This window comes from Nycticebus coucang, chromosome 6 (assembly GCF_027406575.1).
Source record: "Nycticebus coucang isolate mNycCou1 chromosome 6, mNycCou1.pri, whole genome shotgun sequence".
Taxonomy (NCBI): domain Eukaryota; kingdom Metazoa; phylum Chordata; class Mammalia; order Primates; family Lorisidae; genus Nycticebus; species Nycticebus coucang.
Genome location: NC_069785.1, coordinates 25,820,707 through 25,829,666, shown reverse-complemented (window position 1 = coordinate 25,829,666; position 8,960 = coordinate 25,820,707). Strand labels below are relative to the sequence as shown.

General features: G+C 36.5%; 1 pseudogene; it reads right to left on the bottom strand.

Moving 5' to 3' along the window:
- Nucleotides 1-8,195: 8,195 nt before the first annotated feature.
- LOC128589180 (39S ribosomal protein L42, mitochondrial-like) lies at nucleotides 8,196-8,626 on the bottom strand (annotated as a pseudogene).
- Between the last annotated feature and the right edge of the window lie 334 nt (nucleotides 8,627-8,960).

The following is an 8,960-nucleotide window of genomic DNA, read 5'->3' as shown; positions in this document are numbered from 1 at the left end:
AGGGTATCCATATAGGGTCAGAAGAGATCAAACTTTCGCTCTTTGCAGATGATATGATTGTATATCTATAAAACACCAGAGATTCTACTACAAAACTCTTACAAGTGATCAAGGAATACAGCAGCATCTCAGGTTACAAAATCAACATTCATAAATTGGTAGCCTTTATATATATCAACAATAGTCAAACTGAAAAAACAGTAGTGCCACAGAAGATGAAATATTTGGGAGTTTATCTAACAAAGGATGTGAAAGATCTCTATAAAGAGAACCACGAAACTCTAAGAAAAGAAATAACCGAAAATGTTAACAAATGGAAAAACATACCATGTTTATGGCTGGGAATAATCAACATTGTTAAAATGTCCATATTACCGAAAGCAATATATAATTTTAATGCAATCCCTATTAAAGCTCCACTGTCATACTTTAAAGATCTTGAAAAAATAATACTTCGTTTTATATGGAATCAGAAAAAAACTCAAATAGCCAAGACATTACTCAGAAATAAAAACAAAGCAGGAGGAATCATGCTACCAGACCTCAGACTATACTATAAATCGATAGTGATCAAAACAGCATGGTTCTGGCACAAAAACAGAGAGGTCAATGTATGGAACAGAATAGAGTACCAAGAGATTAACCCAGCTACTTACCATTATTTGATCTTTGACAATCCAATTAGAAACATTAAGTGGGGAAAAGATTTCCTATTTAACAAATGGTGCTGGGTGAACTGTCTGGCAACCTGTAGAAGACTGAAACTGGACCCATACCTCATTAACTAAGATAGACTCTCACTAGATTAAAGATTTAAACTTAAGACATGAAACTATAAAAATACTAGAAGAGAGGGCAGGGAAAACTCTTGAAGAAATCGGTCTGGGTGAGTATTTTATGAGGAGGACCCCCCAGGCAATTGAAGCAGCTTCAAAAATACACTACTGGGACCTGATCAAACTAAAAAGCTTCTGTACAGCCAAGAACACAGTAAGTAAAGCAAGCAAACAGCCCTAAGAATGGGAGAAGATATATGCAGGTTATGTCTCCGACAAAGGTTTAATAACCAGAATCCACAGAGAACTCAAACGTATAAGCAAGAAAAGAACAAGTGATCCCATCGCAGGCTGGGCAAGGGACTTGAAGAGAAACTTCTCTGAAGAAGACAGGTGCATGGCCTACAGACATATGAAAAAATGCTCATCATCCTTAATCATCAGAGAAATGCAAATCAAAACTACTTAGAGATATCATCTAACTCCAGTAAGATTAGCCTATATCACAAAATCCCAAGACCAGAGATGTTGGCATGGATGTGGAGAAAAAGGAACACTTCTTCACTGCTGGTGGGAATGCAAATTAATACATTCCTTGTGGAAAGATGTTTGGAGAACACTTAGAGATCTAAAAATAGATCTGCCATTCAATCCTAGAATTCCTCTACTAGGTATATACCCAGAAAACCAAAAATCACATTATAACAAAGATATTTGTACCAGAATGTTTATTGCAGCCCAATTCATAATTGGTAAGTCATGGAAAAAGCCCAAGTGCCCATCGATCCATGAATGGATTAATAAATTGTGGTATATGTACACCATGGAATATTATGCAGCCTTAAAGAAAGATGGAGACTTTACCTCTTTCATGTTTACATGGATGGAGCTGGAATATATTTTTCTTAGTAAAGTATCTCAAGAATGGAAGAAAAAGTATCCAATGTACTCAGCCCTACTATGAAACTAATTTATGGCTTTTATATGAAAGCTACAACCCAGTTATAACCTAAGAATATGGGGAAGGAAGAGAGGGAGGAGAGGGAGGGGGGAGGACGGGTGGAGGGGGATGATTGATGGGATTACACCTGCGGTGCATCTTACAAGGGTACATGTGAAACTTACTAAATATAGAATATAAATGTCTTAACACAACATCTAAGAAAATGCCAGGAAGGGTATGTTAACCAGTGTGATGAAAATGTATCAAACGGTCTATAAAACCAGTGAATGGTGCCCATGATTGCATTAATGTACACAGCTGTGATTTAATAATAAAAAAAGAATTCAAATTCAGCTTTGAAAAATATGAACAAAAAATAGCTGCTGTACATGCAAATGTCCCTTTACAATTGTAGTTTAGTATTTTCAATGCTACTGAGAATTATTATAATTTTTTGGCATATGTGGATGCAAGACCCATTAAATGAACATGGTTAGGTCATGGAAGTCTTCTAACCAACTAAGTACAAACTGAATGTGCAGGCAAAATTACATAAAACTCCACCAAATATCAGTTATGAATATGAAAGAATTTGAACTAAATACAATACATATGTGATTTCTGACAAAGTAGTTGAAACACTTTGGTAATTCAGAAAATGCCTAATCATCAGGAAAGGACTAAGGAACATGATTTAGGTTTTTTTTTTTTTCTTTTTTTACTGAGAACTAATATTGACAGGTTATTACGTTTAGTTCCAATAATTTCATTTATTCTTCTCACAAGGTATATTGAAGACCTGCTCTATCTCAAGCCTTAGGTTTGTGCCTGCAGTAGACAATGTCACTGACTTTTCCCTGACCCTACCTTCAAGGGCTCCACACTTCAACAATGAAGGCAAACGGAAACTTGAGTTCGCTGGTGCAGGTCTCTGGGCTTCCAGGGAAGCTGACGATCCACACGCCCTGCTCAAGAAGACCCACATCAGAACATTAGGACCATGACCACTTTTGATAAAGGCCCGACTACATTTCACAAACAAATTCAATTAGGGGATTTCTCTGAAAATAATTAAACATCCAGATATACCTATAGCAAGTTAATTCATTAAAATAATAAATTGTATTTGCTATCCCAATGTAATTCTCTCCATCCTTTTCCATGAGGTGGCTCTTTTTTGCTTAGGAATTTTTGCCAGGCACTGAAAGCAGAAGCTTCTGAGAATAAATACTTCCCACTGCTTTTTTTATAAAAATCTAAACTCCTTGAAGAGATTATCCCAAATGTGCTAGACAGGAAAGGAAGAAAGTCGATTCTCCGGGAGTCAGCAAGAGAGAAGAAAATCATGGCCCTCAAATTGGGAAAGTATAAGAAATCAAGCAGGAGACACTGGGGAAGAGGGTAGAGGCAAAAACCTGTCTCAAGGTGCAGTGAGCACTACTATTTGGCGGATGGACCCGAGTGATAGCCGTGACTCAGCAGGAACAAAAGCAATACATGCAACCCAAACCTTTGTAGCTCCTTAATACTTTTAAATTTAAATAAAAAAAAAATTTTTTTTTCAGTTCTTGAAGAGGCTGTGTTACCAGTGCTGCAAGGAGGTTTTCAAGAGGTGAGAGCTACGTGGTCCTGAGATTCCCCTGCGGTCAGCGTGGGAGGACCAAAGGGTAAGGAGGCCACACAGGCCCCAGACCTGCTGTCTCAGAAGAAACAAAGAATGGCTGGAGGGAGGGTGACTGGTGGGACCACACCTACGGTGCATCTTACAAGGGTACATGTGACATTTACTAAATGTAGAATATAAATGTCTTAGCACAATAACTAAGAAATACTGTGAAGGCTATGTTAACCAGTGTGATGAAAATATTTCAAATTGTATATAAAACCAGCACATTGTACCCTACGGTTTCATTAATGTACACAGCTATTATTTAATAAAAAAAAAAAGACGAAGACGAAGACGAAGACGAAGAAGAAGAAGAAGAAGAGGAAGAAACAAAAAGAACCTACAACTGCAATAGATCCTGCCACGTTTAAGTACTTTATACAAACTAGGGAACACTTATCACTGCAGGGCAGAGCGACTCTCAGTACCAACTGAGGTAAAATTCCCCTCAGAAAAAATGGAAGTTAAAGACAACAATGTAACCATCCTTCTTGTTCACCTGAGGTGGTAGACTAAAAATTATTCTTTCTGTAGAGCTGTAACTCATTTCTCCTGATTCTGTTTCTCACAAAAGAACAGTGTATGAACGAATTAAATAAAATTTGTTAAATGTGGCTCTTCTTCACTTCCACCACCTAGTGTGTGTACATTGTTTATTTTGTTGCAGGAAAACAAGGCCCAAGGGAGAGAAAGAGCACCCAAACACCACGTTTATAAGAGGAAGGGCTTTATTCACTAGCCGGGAGCTTATGGCATAGAAGAATTCCAAATGGCAGCGCTCCCCGACTGCCTTGGTCTTTCCCTTTTTATTGACAGTCAAAAAGTTCCACCCCACAGGTACCCTTCTCATTGGCCAGTTTGAATGAAGCAGGAGATGCTATTCCCACCCCTATAGAACTACAGGATTTCACAGAACTTGGAAATTTCCAAGTTTCAGGAAGTTAAGTTTACAAATTCCCAAGAGTTGAGTCACCGTGGAGAGGAACCTGCATGTGTATCCTTGTGGTGTCCGTGAGAAGACATGTTCTCATCCACCTCACCCTTCTCCAGTATCCTCTCTCAATTTCCTCTTTGTTTTCTTGACTTCATTTCACATATATCAGAACTAGAGTACTTATTCATTCTCTTTTGTTTGGTCCTATCTGGCAACACAATTTCCAGATCGCTTTTCTCTTTGAGAACTTAGTGTTGCCAACACTAGAAAGCTTGAAATGGCCTACGACTTTGTGTTGTGGTCAACAGAATATAAAATATGATTGTGAGTGTTATGTAATAATGAGAGTCTGTGCGAGGTATCTTTCTGTACCCATCTATTTTAAACAATTCCAACAGACCTAGACTTAGCATAAATAGGAGTGACACATTTAGAAATATATTTAGATTATCAGTCTCCTTACTAACAGCTCTAGAAATTAGGGAAAAGATTCATTAGAAAAGCAACAGATGTTCAGTGGTTATCTGCAGGAAGAATAGGAAGTAGTTTTCCTTGCAGGTATGAACTTAATATAATTTAAATGAACATAACTTATATAACAGATCTGTAGATTATAATTACCTATAACTAAATACAGTGGTTACGATGAAATTACTTTATAATTATGCCAACAGGACTGAGGTGGGAAATGTCTACTTCGAGTTGTGGTTTAAGAATAACTTTTACTGGAGTTACAAAAGAGCTGAAGGAAAACTATTAAAAAGGAGGGTGAAGGTATCGGATGCTCCCTGAAACAGCTTGGAGAAAAATAAATAAATAAATGAATAAATAAATAAATAAAGATGTGGAACTTGGCAGGTCCAAATCGTACAGGCGTGAAAGCTTCTCATGAAGGAAAATGTTTATAAGAACTTCCTCCATAAAGTTCATACTTCCAAACCACATAAGAAATTCTAATTGCCACACCCATTGAATGAATCCCAAGTTAAGAACAAAAGAGCCCTTAAGAAATAAATAAATTGTGGTATATGTATACCATGGAATACTATGCAGCCTTAAAGAAAGATGGAGACTTTACCTCTTTCATGTTTACATGGATGGAGCTGGAACATATTCTTCTTAGTAAAGTATCCCAAGAATGGAAGAAAAAGTACCCAATGTACACAGCCCTACTATGAAACTAATTTGGGACTCTCACATGAAAGCTATAACCCAGCTACAACTTAACAATAGGGGGAAGTGGGAAGGGGGGGTGGGTAGAGGGAGGGGGATCGGTGGGATCACACCTGTGGTGCATCTTACAGGGGTATTTGCGAAACTTGGTAAATGTAGAATGTAAATGTTTTGGCACAGTAACTGAGATAACACCGGAAAGGCTATGTTAACCACTGTGATAAAAATGTGTCAAATGGTTTATGAAGCGAGTGTATGATGCCCCATGATCATATCAATGTATACAGTTACGATTTAATAAAAAAAAAAAGAAAGAAATGAGGATTATTTGCAATTTAAAGGCGATTTGATCACCAAGAATAATGAAGAATACCACCCCACTGTGTTGTGAAGGGAAAGGCAGTAATGGCTTTAGTCTCTAAGAGTGAAAGGCAGGGAAAATGAATCCTTCTCCCAGAAAACAGGCCTAGAAAACATGCCCAGCTCTAGGGGCCTGGAAAATGGCTTTGGACTAAAACTATAAGGTAATCAGCAAAGCACATTACCTATGCTTATTTCAAATAATAATTATAGAGACATACTTCTGATATCAACTTTCAGCATATAGGCTTCTAAACAAAGGGAGATGTTTCCATGTGTTTGTTTCAAGACCCTTGGGAAGAGAAATTCATGGATGCACACCAGAGAAGCTGGTCTGGATACACCCACATGAGTTTTAAACATGATACCAGTGGATGAGCCAGCAAACTCTGCCAAAAAATATCCTACTTGGTGAGTGAACTCTGTGTTTAACATAACGTGGGGTGATTAATAAGAAACCAAAAAGGATTACTTGGTCATAAAAATCATTAATATACAAATTACAAATGGATCCTTCTACATAAATGAAATAGTAAAATTAGCATTGTGTAAATATATTCTAGCATATCAATCCACGGTTGTAGTCAGGACAGCTTTCTATCCTTCACTAAGATAAAACTGTTCATGCAGAATACCTAATTCAGTATATGTGAAGTCTCATATAAAATAATTAGCATCAAACTTTCCTTTAAAAGCTTTGAATCTAGATAAAATAACTGATAATAAAAGCTTTTGTTAAGCCCTTGGTACACATACAAGAAAAGAAATATCACATTTATAACAGAAGCTGGATAAATTATCCTTAAGAATAAGAAAGCATTTGCTGTGAAAATTGTAGCTTCAGGAATAGAGCTAATCTTCAGAAAGGTTCCTGGATGAATTACAATCAGCTCTATCCTTAAAAAAATAATAAGGATACTCATGTTTTTGCTGCATGGCTTTTTTGTTCGATAATGGATTTTTAAAATCTACATTAGAGGTGGCTCTGATGAAAAAAATAATGGATCTGGCAATAAAGAGAAAGTACAAAAAATTGTAAATTATAGAGTAGTCATTTGCAATCCTAGTAATGTGACGTTTTATGCTTATATTTATATAGTATTTAAAGAGTTAATGAAAGGATGATTTGCTGCCTTCTCCCCAAGCATCACATTCTCTGGCAATAATTTTGGCATGTAAAAGCACCAGATAGGTATTTGAAAATTATTGCTTCCACTGAGCAAGGACAGAGGAGGAAGGGGATAGAATAAAACCTAAGTGTGATATTTGTTGACAATTTTGAGTCTTTCAGAAATAAAATCTCTGAATGTAATCATCAGGTGTTCATCAGTTCAAAGCTCAGTCTCTCTCTCCCTTCCCACTCCACACACACACAATGACACAGTCTCCCAAATCTGTAACCTCTGATTAAGTATTAAGTCTCATGCAAATTTATTAGTATTATATTTCTCATTAAAAAGGCAGTCAGCATTCATGGGTTGGGAGCATTTGTCTTTCCCTGGAAACATAATTTTATCCTAATTTGGTATTATGATATATAGTTACTAAAAATAAGTACTATCAATAATGGGTAGACGTACTTAACAGGCACATTGCAAATAGAGCTAATTTGAGTTATTTTTGCTTTGAGGACTTTCTTAAACGAAATAAATTAGACATATCCAAGAGTATAAAAATGGCAAAGAAGCATCCATTAACCCAGAACACAGCTTACAAAATAAACTAGTGTAAGTACACTTGAAATGCCCTCTGTCCCTTTCCCAATCATATCTCCCTCCCACCGCTCCAGAAGAAAACATCATTCTAAATTAAATGTTCATCATTTCCATGGCCACCTTTCCATACTTACTACTTGTATATATATTCTCCCAATTAAATATTTGAGATAAAACTGTGGGTATTATTCTCCAAGAAGCTTACTTCACTCAGCATTATGTATGGAAGATTTACCCATAAAGACACAAATCCTTTTCTAAAAGGATTTGCCAACTGACAATCACTATGTAAAAATTCCCTTTGCTTCATATCCTTGTCCACACATTAGACTTTTAACTTCAGGCTAAACCCTGATATGATACCTCTGCCTGATTCATTGATTCCCATGGCTTTAATGTATCCTACCATATGACTCTTCCATTTGACAGTTAATCCACTATCTCGAAATTTTTCCTGTTTCAAACAATGAACTATGAACATTCTTGTACATACCTCTTTTTTTTTATACGAAAAGGCATTTTATTATTACTATTTTACTATATAACATATTAATGAATATAGCACATTGCATTTTCTCAAATGCCATCTGAGGCACATTTTTCTCCGATTCCCCGGAAAACCTCAGTATCATCTGTCCTTTGGAGGATTCAGTTTCTTACGACAAGTGTGATACTGTCCACGAGGATACCAACGGTGCTTAGTACTAAAGAACATTTTGCTAAGTTGTTCTATCATGGGTCCTTGTTCAAGGCGTTCACTTTTTTCTGCTAATCTGGTTTTCAGCACTTGATCATGTGTTTCTTCATTATTACACACAGGATCTGGTAGAGGAATAGTTTTTGTGTGTTCACATGGAATGTCCACAGAAGGATGGTAGCATACTATTGTCCTGCCATCAGATGTCAAAGCAAGCTCCACTTTGCAATTATAGTCATCTGGTAGAAAAGAATATGTAGGGATTTATGACAAACACAATATAAAGCTCCATTTTGGATTGGAAATAAATGTTTCAAGATACTTCTCTTTGATATCACCCATTTTACTACTGCTCCAGCCATGGTGTATCAAGATACTTATGAAAAAAGATGTTTTGAAGAAACACTGCTTTTAAAATCTGCTTCTAGGAAAAATCAATTTTCATCCCTTGACAGTGCTTCACCTTAAGCCCGCCATCTTGTTTCCTACATACCTCTTTATACACATAAACAATATTATCTCTAGGATACCTGTCTGAGAATGCAAGGGTTAGTATGCACGTTGTCAGGTTTATAAGGTAGTTATCAATCTCTTTCTAAGATGTACCAATTTATAATCACAGTAGTGCTATGTTGAAATTTCCTTTGCTACATGGCTGTGTTGACACATTAGACATTGAACTTCATGCTAAACCAT